Below are 19,437 nucleotides of genomic sequence, written 5' to 3' on the forward strand. Positions count from 1 at the left end.
AAATCCATAGGTTGAAGTAGACCTTAAACCCTCCCAGAGACAAGACGTTGTGGGTACTGACTCCTGAGTCCTAGTGAATAAATCATGTGTCTCCAGCCTGATCTCCTCAGGGAAATATCTCCTAAATTTAGTTCAGAATTTAACTCAAGTCGTTTTGTGGCCCTGGTTTCAATGTAGGAGAACTTTATTTCTGTTAGCCTTGGGGTCTGTGAATCAAGTAAACTGGTCTATAATGTAAGAAATTCAAATGCCGTTCATTCAAAATGACAAAGATCTGCCTTAGTGCTCACAGTGGACTGTTTTAATGCCAAAGGGATAGATTATAGGGTCTTGATGAATAGTATCCACAATGGAGACCAATTCAGGAATGGCAGACCATTTGAGGGCCAAAATTGCCCTTGATCCCATACCTTATGATACGGGGCCACTAGTATTGGTTTTAGGCTAATATTGATGTTACCTCACTAGAGTTACCAAAAACAGCCCAGGTTTCAACCTGGATAGCAGTGGTCACGGCCAGCGATTATGAAGAGAACCATCAAGAGCCATTAGAGTAAAACATTCATGAGCTGGTGAGCTAGAAGCTGGCATATAGGGCCAGAGCCTGTTTGTGAAATCAAACAATACTATCAAAATATAAGGGTTACGGTATAATAGTGATTAGCTGCACATAAAAGCACAAGGAATGGCGGAAGGTTAAGAAGAACTACTCTTATGTTCTCATGGGACTCAGAAGCAGCAGATACTTGTGCAACGTCAGGGATGGTCTTGATCAAGTTGGCCTGTCGGAGATCTAGATCAACTACTACCATTTGGTGCATGGGGGTAATATCTTACCTGCTGCATTATCATTGGTGGAAAGCCAGGGCCAGTAAAATCACAGTTGTATACACTCTTCCAATTAGGATGAATTGCATTTTCCTGAGGATCTCTAGAACTGGAGATGCAGTGACATTTTCTTCAGATGGTTTCACACATATAGAGCATCATGGCAGGATCCCTGGGTTATTGAACATGCATGGGGAATCGCAAAGAAAACCTGAGGAAGGGCTGAGATTGTGTACACCCATTCTCTCTGTCCCCCCAAGATCCTATTTATGAAGAGCAGTCTCCCAGTCACACAAAACTCATGCAGCACCATGAGAACACTGGACACCACACATCAAGGGATAAAATACGTGAATCCTAGGTGGCATGGCACTGATTTCACAGGAGAGAGGTCAATATACCCTCTATGACCACCACTCATCAGTCAACTCTGTGTCTGAAGTGATTAGACTGGAGATTCTCCTTTGTGCCCGAGGATAAACCTTGGGTGTACACACAGTTGAGCCTAATGCAGTTGCAAATCAGTAAAAATCCTGGAGCTCAACCAGTGGACTCCCAGGCTGCTGAGAATAATGGAGACAAAAGAAGGACAGGTGCAGTGCCACAAGAGGCAGGATGGCACAGTTTTCCCAAGGTAGCGTTAGGGGATTGTTAGTTTGATGTTGTGTTGGTATAGTTCTTTTTTCACAATGCTAACGGGGGCACCGGGGCCCGTAGATTTATATTTGTGGGTTATTGCATTTCCCACCCCTGCTGTTTAAGTAGCTTCAGTTCTACAAGGACAGGATAAAAATGGATTATGATATACAATTAGTTTAACGTATACCGAGTCCAAACGCCTGAACGTGCTCAATGTGCCATTTATTGAGCGTGAGGTTACTTCATTCTCTGGTCTTCTGTAAGGAAGAACGGCCGGCATTTCTGATCAATAGCCCTTTATTTCATTGGTATATTTAAAATACCATCCTGTGGAACATTTACTCTGGAAAACGAGCAGTGCAGAATAAAAACAATTCGCAAATATGCACTCCAAGCACGCTGCTGTTAAAAACCTAAGTTAGAGCCCAGCCAAGGAAAAGGATATTATATTTTGGGAATGTTTATTCTTTAATTACCATGAATATATCCTGATCTTTGTCATGTTTGGTAATGAAAGCAATCCAACATGCTCTGTGAAATGTTAGTTATTCACAGCATAATTTTTACAACTTTAATAAACAGTCGTAGCAGGGCACTTTAGAGGATTGACTACAAGGCTTCACACTGTGTCACAGATAGACACATAAAATGTAAGTGTTGTTTTTCCTTATTACAATTTCATCTAATGTAAATAAACAACAGTAGCAAAGCATTGTTATTGCATCTAATTTAACTTCTTCTGCAATTTGCCCTGCACTTGCTCACTTTCCTTTTGTAGAACATCAGATAAATAACATTGCAATACGGTTTAATAGCAGAGGCTGGCTGACAGCCATGACCGTTTAACCTGCCATTGTCCTGGGAGCAATGCACAGCAATGTCTGTGGTATTCGCAATAGTCATTAGACTATCAGCTCCAACCTGCTTTTAATTAATTAATCAAGAATGTATTGATGTTTGTTATTAATAGAATCATATCCCATGCGTACAGGGCATCTTGGCGCCAAAAAATTAATGTCAACAGTTGCTATTCACAAATATTATATATATAGACAGATAATCTTGGCTAAGGCAGCACAATTACTTGGATCCACTTCCACCACGAGTAATTGCTCTTGGGCTATTTTATTGTCTCGTTTTTTAAGTCCAAGTGCCATTCCAGACAGTGAGCTAGCCATTTGTAAATTAGTCTCCAACCTGTGACAATGCAGCCCGAGCTGCTAGACATGTCCCCTCTAATTGGCCTATCAGGACCACATTCTACAATCTCATGAAATACTCGTTTCCACTCCCTGTCAGCATTCACCATCCAGACTGCCAGCATTTACTCCTTCTGTTTTACCTATCCTATAGCATTGATCCTTAAAATCTAGACTGCACAACCTTCCTGTACTACCTCTGACCCTTCCTTCCCATTAATTTGAAAACCTTTAGCCTTAGCATGTAGTGTCATCCTTTAATTCATCCCTTTCTTCAACCACTCATCGTCTCCAGAAAGTTGATCATCCTACCCCTACTAAAAACACCGCCTGCTGATTCCATCTCATCCACCAACTACACATCAGTGTCCCAACTTGATTTATATTCCCCTTAACTTGATCATTTCAATTACTACATCTCTTGTTGAATATCAGACTTTACTACGTATGTCTTTACTCCTCATGCCTTTACCCCATAGTTTTTACAAACATATCTTTACATGCAAGCATATAGATTCCTATGGAAATGGCCTTTACCATGCATATTTACCACCCTTGTTTTTTTACTCAGCATTTTTAATTTACATCTTACTTATAAGTTTATTAATATTATTATTAACATATATTATTGCTTTAAACACAAATAGGTTCAGCACTTTCAACAGTTACAACGACCAGTGTCCAAAAGAGTGAGGACACAAGAAGATGCCCAGATCCCAGATGTTGGTTTGGTTAAAGGATTGTTCTTTATTGAGTTCATTTATTAAAAATCAAAGGACCATAGCCGACGCGTTTTGTCTTGCAACAAGACTTCTTCAGGGCTTTTTTAAGTCACAGAGAAATGTATTCAGAGACATTGTAAGTTCCAACAAATTGTCATAGAGTCCATGTTGCAGAGACTTTTATACAGTAGGCATTACTGAATTGATGTCTCGTAGTTCCTCCGAAAAGTAGGTGGTGTTTTCGGCATAGTGACTGGCCCCTGGCGCCTACCTGACGTGGAAGGGCGAAGACGGGCTTGCCTTAGGCACGACTTCAGCTCGCCGTCGGTGCGCCCACTGCACGCATACGGTCCTTACTTCTCATTAAATAGGCGTGGATATAGCTGCGTGCCTGCGTCCACTGATGTATGTGACTGTGCCTTGTTGCTATAGGGCACAATTATTCATGACTTACTTAATACAAGATGTATTATTTAAATACAAAGTACATAGCGAGAGACATTTCAACAGTGGGACATGGCCCCATGAGCGCCATTGCTAGTTTTTAGTTTAGGGAAAGAAAAAGCCCCGCTGAGAACCGCTTGGAGTATATGCCGTTTATGTGCATGCACAGTTTGAATGCACTGACATGGAACAATTTAAATTATCCCGACAGTAAAGCCATGTTTAAGAGAACAATGCATAAAATGAGAGCTGCTTAACAACCTCTTCCTGTCCAAATGGTATAATGCATGAAATCCAGGTCTACAAACAGAAAATAAATCTGGGTAGAACAAGTGAATCCTTAGAGATACCTTTGCTGAATACATTCTCAGTATGAAGTATCTATGTACAAAGAAGGATGCCCTATGGTCTGGGTTCTTGCAAAAGGGAGTACTAGAGAGTGTGTAATATATAATGTTCATCACCAATAGTTTGCTCTAAATAACCAGTGTTAATACCAACAAAATGGCATTATGTGTTTGACTTTGGGGTGGGGGAGTTTAATTCTCCTAGTCAGGATCAAACACTTTGGCCTACATGCTGAGCATATATCTTAGTAGCAGGCACTGTGCTCACCGAGCTAGGTTACCAACAACTGATTCATAGAAACCAATGTGTATTGGGCAGACAGGGAAAGACTCAAAAAGATAAGAGTGTAAATGTGTTTTCATGGCACCAATGTGTCTCAAACAGTTGTAAGTGTCAAGGAGGATGTTAGTGGTCTTTTTAGAGTGCGAGTACAAGGCGGCATATTTATGAGAGCTTTGCATCATGCTTGCACCATTCAACGTAGTACATGTGTGACGCAAACCTCTAAATCAGATTTATGAAGACACGCAAAGCTACTTTGCATGGTTTGTATGGCTTAAAAAATCTGGAGTAAGGCAGTCCATCACAAATCGTTGTGTTGTCTTACTGTGCGCAAGGGAGGCATTGCATGGACGTTGTGGTGGGTGTTCCCAAACAACTCCCATGGTTTTTGATGCATTCCCAGATTTACAAGGGCTTGTAAACCTGCGAATGCACCAAAAAGATACACCTCCACAGAAGAGGCATAACGAGGAGAAACATCTTTATTTCTTCTCTTTTTCTTTTTCTGTGCAGAATGCAGTACACATAGAAAGAGGAAAAAGCCTTTTCAGGCTTGCTTTTGTGCAGGAAGGTTATGCTTCCTGCACGAAAACAATCCTGTCTACAATACAGGCACCCTTACACAATGGCGCAAGGGTTCCTGCGCTGGCGCTGCACTGCCAAAATTGCACCAGCACAGGGGGACAGGCCGAGGGGAAGAGGCCCAGAATGCACCATATTGAATGAAAATCGAGTGTTCCTGCCCTTGGCCTGTGACGGAATTGACTTGCGGTGGTGCCCACAGATTTCATAAATGAGGCCCCTAAGTGCCCTTAATAGAAATCTCTGGGGCACCTTTGCAAACCGGGGGCCTCATTTATTCACCTTTTGTGATGTTCCATGGCGAGGGGCCTGTTCCATATTCACGAGTCAGCACCATCCATGGCTTTTTGACACTGCCACCGAGCCAAAAACTTACAGAGGCACAACGAGGAAAAATATCTTTATTTCTCCTTGTTTTTCCTTTTTATATGTGTGCTGCATTCTGCAGCACCCACAGAAAGAGGAAAAAGGCTTGTGTGATTGTTTTTGTGCAAGAAGGTTTCCCTTCCTGCACAAAAATAATCATCCCCACAATGCAGGCAACCTTGTGCCATGATTCAAAGGTTCCTGCATTGGCGCACGGCAGCCCATTGTGCGCCGGAGCAGGGGAAAAAGACAGGAATGCGCTGTATCTGATAGATCAATGGAGCTCATCACTGCTAATACCGCTTGCCAGTTCCATGCAGAGCCTCTCAAGAGCCTCTATTCACCGGCATACCTCACGGAAGGAGCCGCCAAATGTGCTTTCGCGCGACAGGAGGCACTTCAAAAACTGCTACTGCTAATACTGCCTGCCAGTTCCACCCAGAGCCTCACGGGGACTCCATTCACCGGCATACCTCACAGCAGGAGCCACCAAACGTTCTTTTGCGTACCAGGAGGCGCTTCAAAAACTGTACCGGGCTCCCGCGGTGCGGGATGCGTGCGGGTGAATCGTCAGCACCCGTGAACTCCATTCACCGGCATGCCTCCTGGCAGGAGCCGCCAAACGTGCTTTCAGGTGCCAGGAGGCGCTTCAAAAACTGCTCAGGGCACCCGCGGCGCAGGAGCTCATCACTGCTACTATCGCCTGCAAGTTCCACCCAGAGCCTCATGGGGACTCCATTCACTGGCATGCCTCGCGGCACGAGGTGCCAAATGTGCTTTAGCGCGCCAGGAGGTGCTTCAAAAACTGCTCAGCCGCGGGAGCCCATCACTGCTAATACTGCCTGCCAGTTCTACCCAGAGCCTCACGGGGACTCCATTCACCGGCATACCTCGCAGCAGGAGCCACCAAAAATTCTTTTGCATGCCAGGAGGCGGTTCAAAAACTGCACAGGGCTCCCGTGGTGCGCGATGCGTGCGGGTGAATCGTCAGCGCCCGTCCGCAGCTGGATGTGGCTGGGCCACCTCCCTTGGCTCCCTCACATGGTTTGGACCCCATTGCTGCTGCCTGTACATCGCACCTGCTTGGAGGCCCCCCATCAGGCACTGGGGAAGAACCGCCTACGATCTCCATTTGCGCCAGTAGGCGCTCAAACGCAGCCGGGACCCCAGTGAAGGTTGAGCTGGGCCCCCATTAACTTCTACATACCATTGCCGCTGAACCACAATGGGGAAGAAAAAGCCTTCAGCAACTGAGAAGGTAACTGTGACTACTCTAAATACCTTTTTGGCTGCAGCAATTTCAGACTTAGAGAAAGAAATTGCCCTTACAGAAGGGAGACTCTTGTTGGGTTTAGGGGCGGGCCAATTATTTACCATACCTGTTCAACCTACGCAGGGGGATGCAACCATCACAGTTGGGCCTATAGAACCGTCCGTGGCTACTAGATCACCTACTAAATCACCTACAGAACACACAGAATTTGTTACCACACATAGGGGGAAAACGACAGCCCCTACCTCTGTTCACGGGAAATGAAAAAGAGGTAACATGACATTACACACTAAATTCCCAGAAAAAAGTATCTGAAAGTTCGCCACCTCTGTGAATTCATCCTGTTCGAATGGTCAGCAACCCACAGACTTCGCCTCTCCCCCAAACTGGGCTGCACTCTTGGACAACTTTGAACAACTCTTGTAACCTATTTATGCCAGTTTAGATTCAATAGATTGCATTTTACAAGGTTTATCTCTGTCTCAATTGGCTCATCAACCGGGGGTATATCCAGGGATTATTCCAGCCACTTCTAGTGCCCTGCCCAATTTCTTGGCTACCTCTGAAGCTGGTACAACATTCAACAATGCTAACTTTGAAATCAATAATATGAGTTCCAAATGTAGTAATAGTAAAAATACTACTCAAGCTATACCTATGGGTCACCTTGGAGCAGTCAATGAGTTGTTATCTAGCAGGGCTAACCATGAAAGTCTTGACCCCAGGTGCTGCCCACCGCCGCTACCACAAGGAATAAAAGACAAACACAATATACATCAAGAACACAGGTTAAGGCAATCCAACCATCTATGCAGGTACTCAACAGCTTAAACCAACAACATATGAATCTTCCTCCTGCTGTATGCCCTTTTGTTGTAGTTTTGGTAAATGTAACTTTATTGCGCCCACATCTAAATGAATCTCCAATCCAATTGATGGACAAGGCTCGACACTGGCTGAACCAAAACTCAGATAAAGGGCAGTTGATTCACAATAATTTGATAATGGCTAGAAGAACACAGTGGATAGGGACTGATATAAAATCAATGAATAATGACTGTGTAGTTTTAAATTTTGATAAATGTGGAAATGTGGATTTTCCTGGTCAGTTATGTCCCCTATCTTGGACCCCAACGGTTCTATGTGCATGTCACAAGTACATGTATGTTCCCTCCAGTTCCAGTCATGAAGACGCAAATACATGTGCGTCCACCGTCAACATGTCCTCTGTCAGATCCGCCATGAATAGGCCGGATATTCCATTCCTAAATATGAAAGGCCACCGGCTTTATATGGTTCACTTATGCCATTTTACAGTCCAGGCAAGTAGGCCCTGATTCTGTCATCAAAACTCCTCTTGCCTTCTGCCTCTGAAAGCTCCAGTCTGAGCCTGCATCTGTGACCATGAACTTTGTCTCATTCTCTGCGCGGCTCACGAAGCCTGACATCAGCCTATTCTCTGCCAAGAACTGTATTTCACCTTCGAATTATCTGCTTCCCCCTCAGCCGATGCATTCCTGCCTAGTAGCTTAAGTAAACATTCTTCCAAACACCAAGCAAAAGGCCCGGCTTCTCTGTCCTCATGCAAGTAATTCATAGCCCTGTTACCATGGAATATTCCTACCCCCTCGCATTCAGTGTAGACACTTAGACGCTTGTACACGCACGCACAGTCAGTATAGAATAGATTCGGTCCGAGAGTCCTTCTTTTGTGGATAACATAGTTCTTTAAACATAGGATGTTAGATATGATTTGGGATTAGGTTGACATGACCCCCCAGACTTTTCGTCTCCACATGTAGAGCTAATGTCAAGTCCCCTTCACCCCCTAGTTACACGTCAATTACACGTCATGCTGCTGCGCGCGCATCTATGCCAAGTATTATCTTATAGATCCACCTATGTATGACATCATAACCAATCATGTTCCTTTTTTACTCCTTATTACACCCATTTTCGGTTACGCAGATAAAACGTCAATTTCCTTATCAATTGTTACGCCTACTGCATTCGCTTCATTGTAATGTATGTATTATAAAAGTTGCTTCTTGTCAATAAAGTATGTACTTCACTTCCTGAACCCCCGTGGTGATGGAACTTGGAGCATCCGATTATAATCGATCATTGGAATAAAGCCCATTCCGAAACTCTAATATCACGGATTCTGCCTCTCATTTTACTGAGCTATTTTATTATGATTCCGTATCAAATTCAGTCCCGGTAAAGGAAATTTATTTACCACATGATGGCGCCCGAACAGGGACACTTTCTCATCTCACGCGCCGGCGGTGAGTTGTAGGCCCGGTCTCCTGCCACAGCTGGACGGACAATTACGCGTACCAGCAGGATTTCCTTTATCTCCCTCCGGTCAAGCGGGGGCGACTGAGACTGCGATCAACACCCAGACGAGGCGGTGAGAAGTGCGAAGTATCCCGACCAGAGCCTAGCTGAGAGAGCAAGATCCGAGGTATACAGAGACCCACCAGTTCGAAGTCAAGCCCAGTTTCCGACGAGTCGAGTCGAGTCCAGTCCGGTTCAAATTCAAGTTACCGAGGCTTTCAGTTTCCGAAGCTACCCGGTGAGTACCATTACTGGGGAGGCATTTCTGACGTGCACATAGGTTGTGCCGGTCAAGACGGGTTTGGGTACACAAATCCGGTCTGCACTGTTTTAGCAGTGTATCTGTACTGTTTAGCAGTATATCAAGTATTCCGAAGTATCTAGTTATTGTCAAGAATTATGCTTGGTGATCAGTTATGCAGACGATCATCATTGTTGTTTATTTTAAAGGTTAAAAATGCTTAATGTTCAATGTTTAATGTGTTAAACGTCCTGCATATTGTGGTATGAATGGTTGTTCATTAGTGTGCTTTTGTATTAAGTGTGTTCAAGATTAAGTATCGGATCAGTTGTCAATATGCCGCTCTTTTCGAAATTAAGACAGATCACTACTAGAAAAGGGGTACTTGAAGAAGCCGTCCCTATTCCTCCTAGGGATACTCCAGGGCACTTCATGTATCACAAACATGGCTTAGACGCTATATTATTTCTTGATTTATGGGTAGACTACACCAAGGGATTGCCAGAAAGTCAGAGGTGGCCCGCAGCGGGGACCTGGGATGCAGAGTGCATCATGAAAGTCGAGGAAGAGTTATGGAAAAGGAAAGTCAGACAGTCACAGAAAGACGCCGTTGAGTTATGGCGTAAAGAATCTCATAGACGTACAGAAAAAGCACGTAGACAGGAAGAGAAGAGTAAAGAAAGTTCAAATAAAGTTCGAGACAATCTATTAATTGAGGAAGGTATCCGAGTGAAATCAGAACAAGTAGATAGACAAAGAAATGCCCTCATGAATGGTATGTATCCCCTTCTAGCCGAAGGATTACCTAAGGCTACCCCAGAGATACCGAAAGACTTGCCACCCCCATTATTCCCAATTAAGGTACATCCTAAGGGGCATCCTAGAACCGCAGAAGATGTTTTTCTTTCCTCATATTTAGATGACGCAGCTCCCGAGTATGCTAATTCCGCCCCACATAGACCACACACCAGGGAGGTCCAACGCCAAGATCCAGCACCCGTATCCCTACAGCAACAAGTCGAGTCACAAGTTCCGGCAAGCACATCTGTTTCTGCATCCGTTCCTACAGCTACTTCTATAGCTGTGTCCACACCTATAGTTGCTGTGTCACGTTCGACGAATCCTTTCACACCCGACGCCCCAGATGGGGCCACGGGAGGTGCTACCAATATTTTTTCTACACCACCTAGAATAAATAAACTTATTTTTCAAGAGTCAGCGCATTCACGTACACCCAAATTCGTAAGTGACCGTGCGCTTAAGGAACTTCTTATAGATTGTAGATATGACCCGGTGCTCGGTAAAGAGGACGAAATGATCCTGGCATCATTACGTATCAGACGAGCCGCAGGGTATTTAGCGAAATTACCAGGAATGACTGCGCATCTAGATAAAATATATCATTTTGTTCAAACAGGGCGAGATCCAGAATGTATTAACAGAGCTATGGAATACCAGAAAGTAGAGATACAGGGGGAACTGTTACGTTTCCTCATAAACTGTGTGATCAGAAATCAAGACCGACCGGGGGTAGACCCGGATGCAATGCAAATTCTTACAAGATGGAGCCAGAATATATCAGAAGGGAGACACGATAAGCAAAATTGTATAATAGCCATGTGCCGAAAGATCCGTAAAGAAATAGAACGTCTACACGAAGAGAGATTAGAGGCAGACGAGTTCTAACAAAGTGAGGAAGAAGGGTCAGGACCGCCCGCGGGACAGTCAGACACCATAGCCTATGTAGGTAGAGGAAGATCTTATAATAGGGATCAGACTAGATGTCATACTGATTCAATACGTCCAATATGTCCAGATAATAACAGGAATTTCCAAATACCTATAATTAATATAAGGTCTAACGAGCATTCGTTCCAAACCGCCGACAAACTACTCCGAGAACGAAGGGGTTATCATTTTCTCGATTCTATGGATGAACAAGATTTAGCCAGGGCAGCTGTCCATTGGGTGGACAGTCCCGGAAAATATAGTGATGCTACAGTAGTACGCACATTTTTGAATCTCACCCCAGATGAGCAGAGGTTAGCTGGGATTTATATGATTCAACAACTCATTATACTATATCGGAGTCAGCATTCGGACCCTGGTCCCTTACCTGACATATTGACTGAATTGCTTATGAATAAATGGAGAGGTCCAGGTACTAAATTAATTACAGAAATTCTAGTATCAAGAAAGCAGTATATTCTTTTTGTATGCTCAGAGCATGTCTCATTGCCCGGCAAGGAAAGAACCACGTATCACATGGATAGACAGAATCCCTTACGAGAAGTACACCCAATAAAAGGCGAGGACAATGAGTTTAGGCGCGTATTTGTATATACGCCCATATCAAAAATAGAATTGTTACAAATGAAGAAAGTGGTACCCAGTCATGACAAAGATCCAGCGGGTTTTCACCGAGAAATTAAAGACATGTTACTCATGGGAGAGTATACCTATCCCGACATTATGACAATATTAAAGGTGTTGATGCCTGCTGGCATTTATGAAAAACTCAAGGAAAAAGAGTGGGAGGTAGGAGACCAAAAGATAGAATGGTCAGCATTAGAAGCAGAAGAAAGGGCCCGAGGTCCAGGTTCGGGGCTTGGGGACAAAACTAAAGCACTACCAGGTCTACTAGTACAGGTACTGCCACGTTTATTAACTACGAAAAAGGAAGATTGGGGTACAATTTCAGCCTGTAAACAGAAACAAGATGAAGACACTAGTGATTACTATGCCCGATTCGAGAAATGTTTTGGTATAAATAGTGGCATAAAAGCAAGTAGCGAATCATACCCGCATCTGTTTGTAACAAAACTAGTAGAAAATGCTCTGCCCCCAGTAAAGAATAGAGTATTAAAATTCGAGAGTACCTGGCAAGGTAACACCCCATCACAAATGTTACAAATGTTACAGTACCATCACAAAAGAATTAGAGAGGAACAAGAACATGAACACAGACGCATGAAAGACACGAAAATGAAAATGCTAGTTTCCCAGACAGTTCCAGCTGAAGGACATAAAAAGGGTATGACACATTCCGATTCAGCAGGACCTGTAAAAGGGACATGCAATTATTGTAAAAAGCCAGGTCATTACGTACACGATTGTCCAGTTTTAAAACATAATATCGCCATAGGTAAAACACAAGAAAGATCACGGCCACTAAGACAAGATCAGAATGAACAAGGAGCTATGCAGCATGCCCAGGCCATGCCAGCCGCACAACAGCCAATACAGTTTGTGCCAGCTGCACCACCGTTGCCTGCTGCTGCCACACAGACCACAACACGACAAATGTATCAGACTGCACAGTATGAATATCCTGAGTATCAACGTTACGCATGAACTAGCCTAGAGAGGGAAGTTGACTTACCCCTTATCGAGATTCCTGTAGATCAAGAAGGACCTTATGTACATAGTGAATTATTAGGTCAAGATAGAAAATTTTTACTCGATACAGGGGCAAGTCGAACAACTATAAAACGTAGTGAAGTTCCAGGGGCACCCCTCTCAGGCTCTCAGAATATTTCCCTTGGTTTTTCAGGAAAACCTATTGTTAATGAAGTATCACAGCCTCTTCCACTTACGATAGGACCTCTGACCCGAACTACAGATTTATTGCTTACTAAATCATGTCCAGAAAACCTGTTAGGGATAAAAACCCTGAAAGCTCTAGGAGCCATAATATGTTGTTCTCCAGAAGGAGTAAGGTTGTTTTTACGTGATTTTAAAGGTCACTATGTATCTAGAGACATGGATCCCCGACTGCAGACTTTACCTACACATCTATGGGCACAAGGCCCTACTGATGTTGGTTGCATGAATATTACACCATATCGAGTCACACTAAAGGCAGGAGTGGTGCTACCACGAATGCGACAATACAAGTTACCACCAGATGCTGTAGTGGCTTTACTACAAATCATTGACGAGCTAATTGCCCAAGGAGTAGTTGTAGAAACAGACTCCAATGTATGTAATTCACCGATAATTCCAGTTCTTAAACGAACAGATCCTACAGCCCCGCCAGTATATCGATTGGTTATTGACCTGCGCGAGTTAAACAAATGCATTGTGCCACAATTTCCTGTGGTCCCAGATATCTTGTCATTATTGACAGCTATTGATTCCGAAGCAACATTCTTTACTGTAATTGATCTCAAGAATGCCTTTTTCAGCGTCCCAATAGATCCGGAAAGCCAATATTTGTTCGGATTTAGTTTAAATGGGCGCAGCTTTAAATTCTCACGCGCACCTCAAGGATTTACAGAAAGCCCCAGCATCTATAGCCAAGCACTGAAACCAGAACTTGACAGTATCCACATGCCAGTTAACACTGCCTTGCTTCAATACGTCGATGATCTGCTGATCACCGCGAGAAGCGAATCGGAATGTGAAACAGCATCACTGACAGTTTTACAATTTCTAGCCGAAAAGGGGCACAAGGTGTCCCCTTCTAAGCTGCAATTCTGTGTCCAGCGAGTTGTTTATCTTGGACACTCGCTGTCCAAGGAGGGAAGGCAGCTTACACCCGACCGCATTCAGTTAATAGCTAACATGCCAATACCCAAGACACAAAAGGAAGTACGGGCTTTCATAGGCCTCACTTCATATTGTAGGCAGTGGATCCCTCAGTACGCATTTCTAGCAAAACCACTCATTCAGTTAACCACACAGGAGGCAGCCACATCGACTGTTCTCCCTTGGACTCAGGAACACACACAAGCTTTTGAAAGCCTAAAGAAAGCTTTATGTCAAGCACCCGTTTTAGCAACGCCATGTTACAGAAAACAGTTTACACTCTTTGTTACAGAACGCGAAGGTACTGCCTTGTCAGTACTAACACAGGAACAAGCAGGAGCACACAAACCATGTGCTTATTTTTCTAGTACATTAGATCCCGTAGCTCAGGCTTTGCCTGCATGCCTGAAATCAGTGGCAGCGACAGCTTTAGCCATCAGACAAAGCGATGCCATAGTGTTAGGACATCCATTGACAGTTCAAGTACCACACGCAGTAGAGGTTCTTGTAAATAGAACACAAACACAACACTTGACTATAGCACGACTTACAGGGTACGAACTTACATTGTTTCAGCCACATATAGAAATCAGACGCTGTAACACATTGAATCCTGCCACACTTTTACCTGTAATCGGAACAGACCCACTAGCTCATGATTGTATTGAAGTTATTACGATAACGACGAAACCCAGACAAGACTTAACCGATGTCCCATTGTCAGATCCAGACCTGACATTGTATGTAGATGGTTCATGCATGAGAACAAGTACAGGAGAGTTAGTGGCCGCTTACGCAGTCACAACAGATACTGAAGTCATTGAAACTAATCGTATAAATACCTTGTCAGCTCAAGCCGCAGAGCTCATCGCTCTGACCCAAGCCTGTATTCAAGCCACGAATAAAAAAGTCAACATATACACTGATTCACGTTATGCATTCGGAGTTGTACATGACTTCGGCGTGCTGTGGCGAGAGAGAGGTTATTTAACTTCCCACGGTGCCCACATTCAGCACGGACACCTCATTCATGCCTTATTAGATGCAATACATCTACCCACTGCAATATCAATTATGAAATGTAAGGCTCATACGAAGGTTACTGATATCATTTCCCAAGGCAATGATCTAGCCGACAGAACAGCTAAACAGACTGCTCAAACTCAAACCCCCGACATGACAAAGACAATAGTCCCGACACCGACACATTGTATGACAGTTAAAGATCCTACTCTTGACGTAATTGACATACAGACACATGCTACACCAGACGAAATAAAGAAATGGACTGAATTAGGAGGGATCCAAACGGACCAAGGATGGATGATGAAGGAAAAGTCTGTGTGGTTCCTTCCTGATTCAATGGTCCAAGTTATAATTAACACTATACATAGTCCAGCACATCTAGGAGAAAAAGCTATGCTAGACAGCATTCAACACATTTGGTTCAATAAACATTTACGAGCAGCAGCCAAACAAAAGGTCCGTACCTGTATGATCTGTTGTCAGTTTAACCCAGGAAAAAGCGTTCCCGTAGAACAGGGTGGATTTCATCCTCCTCATCACCCTTTTGAAGTACTCCAGATGGATTATATCCAGATGGAACGATGTCGAGGATTCAAATATGTTCTTGTAGTTGTCTGCGCTCTGTCCCGTTGGACAGAGGCATACCCGGTTTCAGATCACACTGCCCCGACTACTGCCAAACAGTTGGTTCGAGAATTCTTCCCACGATACGGTTTACCACGTGCTGTTCACTCAGATAACGGCCAGCCGTTCTCATCCGAATTAATAAAACACGTTTCACTTCTGTTAGGATATCAGTGGAAATTCCACTGTGTCCGACACCCCGAGGCAGCAGGTCTCGTAGAAAGACATAACCAGATACTGAAAATCAGAATGTCCAAAATATGCAGAGAGAAAGGTGTCGACTGGGTAGTAGCGTTGCCCGTTGCACTCTTTTACATGAGAATGGTAGCACACTCACGAACAGGGCTATCCCCGTATGAGGTGATCTTCGGCAGACCACCGAATATGTGGGGGACGCCTATACCACGCAAAATAACTGATATTGACTGTAATATGCTGACAGATTACTTGGCTTCCTTGATGTCTGCACTACAATCTTGTCGTTCACAGGTAGCTGCAGCCTTTCCCGACAACACTGAGGTGAAACCCCATGACGTTGTTCCGGGTGATCTTGTCTTTGTGAGGAATTTCGACCGAAAGACTCAGCTGGAGCCCAGGTGGAAATCACCCAAGTTGGTCCTGTTGACCACAAGGACAGCCGTGAAGATCGAGAGCCGCAAGGGCTGGATCCATTCAAGTCATATCAAGAAATTTCATGGACTATCCTCGGATATAGACATTGTGCCATGCACTCCCTCACAGACTGATTCAAAACTTCCTTTTGTTGAACCAAATGACTCTGAGAACTACAAACTAAAGCTTAGGCCCAACAAGTCGAGCAATTTGATTGTTTAAGTCCTCTCCAAGGTGAAGCGGTTGAATTGTCTCTGACATGTATCCCTTGGACCTGAGTAGAGAAAATACCCGGAAAATGTTGAAACGACAGGCGTATTGTAAATCACTGCGTAGCCACTGTATAGTGACATTATTAATTCTGTTTTTATTGAGTCTTTTAATAATTATTACAAGTATGTTGTTGCACATATATTACCCTATTTCTAGACACGTTTATAATGTTATTGCTGAACATTCTTTTAGTGACTTACCTCCGCATGAATTGTCTTATAGACTTGCGCTGCGCAATAACACTTTCATTAGTATGTTACATCATTCCCATCAGACTAGTAATGCCACCAATTGTTGGGTGTGTGGCCGACTCCCTCCCTATCAGAATTATGAAGGAGTCCTGCCTTTCTTTCCACATCCATTTACACATAATGGCTCCTGTGGAGCATGGTTTAGTTTAATCAATTCCATAGACTCAGACACCGCAGTTTACCAAGATCATTGGATATGGGGAAACCTGAACCTAGTTTTACTCAAGGTCTGCTACCCTGACAAGGAGGGTCGCCCCAAAAGAACAGGAACTGATCTAGAAAATGAAGTATATGGATTAGGTAATTTTACACCTAATCTCATGATTCTAAATGTCGTATCTGAAGTTGAACTAGTCTTACCCACCATGTCAGTATTCCCAGCGAAGGGTGAATTGTGTGTAAGAAAGGTTGGTTCCATACATATGGGCCATAGTAAATGCACTACTATAGTAGAATTCAGTGATCAAGGCAAATCTTCATTTAGAGCTTCTCGCCACTCCTACTTTATATGTGGTCAGACTGCATATATGCGTCTACCTCTAGATTGGGATGGTACCTGCTACATTGCATTCCTTTTGCCACCTGTTTTCCTAGCTCCTCCTGATTATTACAGAAATATTCATTTAGTACACAACAGAGAGCGGAGAGACCTCCCCATTGTCGATTACACTGAGACGGCATGGGACAAGTATGTAGATTTCAATAAAGGTATCTTTCCCTATATAGGTACTGTTACTAATAGTAAGCTGATACGTAGGTTAACTAGAACCCTTGAAGCAGTAGTGAATGAGACTATTTCCGCCTTAGGCAATTTAACGGAAGAGCAGTCTGCTATGCGGATTGTTGTGCTTCAAAATCGTCTTGTCCTTGACGTCATCCTGGCTGATAGGAGCGGAGCTTGTAGGGTCATCGGATCAAGCTGCTGCGTATTCATACCAGAAAATTCGCCATCTGTATATAAAGCCATCACTCGCCTTCATAAGATTGTAAACCAGATACACCAGAACCCAGGCACTTGGACTTGGTCCAGTTGGTTTTGGAGTGTGATATCAGCCTGGGGATGGAGAGTTTTATCCTTCCTAGGTATTGGCTTTCTCATACTATTCAGTTGCTGTCTATGTCTACAATGTGGACCAGCGATCTGTGGTCTGTGTGCCACATCGTGTATTCCACCACCAAGATTTCATTCAAGATCACGGAAGAAGAAAGAAGAACAAATGATGCTACATGAACAGATCAATGGATTGATGAAGATTGATATCTCTTGAAGGGCAAGTAGGGGACAAGGAGGGAATGTGGAAATGTGGATTTTCCTGGTCAGTTATGTCCCCTATCTTGGACCCCAACGGTTCTATGTGCATGTCACAAGTACATGTATGTTCCCTCCAGTTCCAGTCATGAAGACGCAAATACATGTGCGTCCACCGTCAACATGTCCTCTGTCAGATCCGCCATGAATAGGCCAGATATTCCATTCCTAAATATGAAAGGCCACCGGCTTTATATGGTTCACTTATGCCATTTTACAGTCCAGGCAAGTAGGCCCTGATTCTGTCATCAAAACTCCTCTTGCCTTCTGCCTCTGAAAGCTCCAGTCTGAGCCTGCATCTGTGACCATGAACTTTGTCTCATTCTCTGCGCGGCTCACGAAGCCTGACATCAGCCTATTCTCTGCCAAGAACTGTATTTCACCTTCGAATTATCTGCTTCCCCCTCAGCCGATGCATTCCTGCCTAGTAGCTTAAGTAAACATTCTTCCAAACACCAAGCAAAAGGCCCGGCTTCTCTGTCCTCATGCAAGTAATTCATAGCCCTGTTACCATGGAATATTCCTACCCCCTCGCATTCAGTGTAGACACTTAGACGCTTGTACACGCACGCACAGTCAGTATAGAATAGATTCGGTCCGAGAGTCCTTCTTTTGTGGATAACATAGTTCTTTAAACATAGGATGTTAGATATGATTTGGGATTAGGTTGACATGACCCCCCAGACTTTTCGTCTCCACATGTAGAGCTAATGTCAAGTCCCCTTCACCCCCTAGTTACACGTCAATTACACGTCATGCTGCTGCGCGCGCATCTATGCCAAGTATTATCTTATAGATCCACCTATGTATGACATCATAACCAATCATGTTCCTTTTTTACTCCTTATTACACCCATTTTCGGTTACGCAGATAAAACGTCAATTTCCTTATCAATTGTTACGCCTACTGCATTCGCTTCATTGTAATGTATGTATTATAAAAGTTGCTTCTTGTCAATAAAGTATGTACTTCACTTCCTGAACCCCCGTGGTGATGGAACTTGGAGCATCCGATTATAATCGATCATTGGAATAAAGCCCATTCCGAAACTCTAATATCACGGATTCTGCCTCTCATTTTACTGAGCTATTTTATTATGATTCCGTATCAAATTCAGTCCCGGTAAAGGAAATTTATTTACCACATAATGAACGTTTGGTTAGAGTTTTAGTAGGAAGTCTGTCGGCTGTCCCTTCTCTCCAGTCCCAGATTCATGCAGGTCCTCTTGGCTTCTTTTATAGGCCCGCAACAGTATGCGCGAATCAGGGCTACTATCCCAGGAGACCTGGTCCTAAACATGCAAAGTTGGCTCCCACTCCGCTTCCTTATTTAACAGGTACTCAACTTTAGAAATATGGAGGCTTGTGATTGACTGCCCTCTGAACAAACAGCTTTTGATCTGGTGTCTGTAGAACGGGTTCGCCTGGCTTGTCCTGATTCAACAAATAGCATCCCCCCCAATACAATCTAATGATATTCCATCTACTTCCTCGGCACCCACAGTGCACCATTCACAAGATTCTAGCAGAGACGTAAAATTTCTATCA

The sequence above is a fragment of the Triturus cristatus genome, chromosome 5_2 (genome assembly GCF_964204655.1).
Source record: "Triturus cristatus chromosome 5_2, aTriCri1.1, whole genome shotgun sequence".
Classification (NCBI taxonomy): domain Eukaryota; kingdom Metazoa; phylum Chordata; class Amphibia; order Caudata; family Salamandridae; genus Triturus; species Triturus cristatus.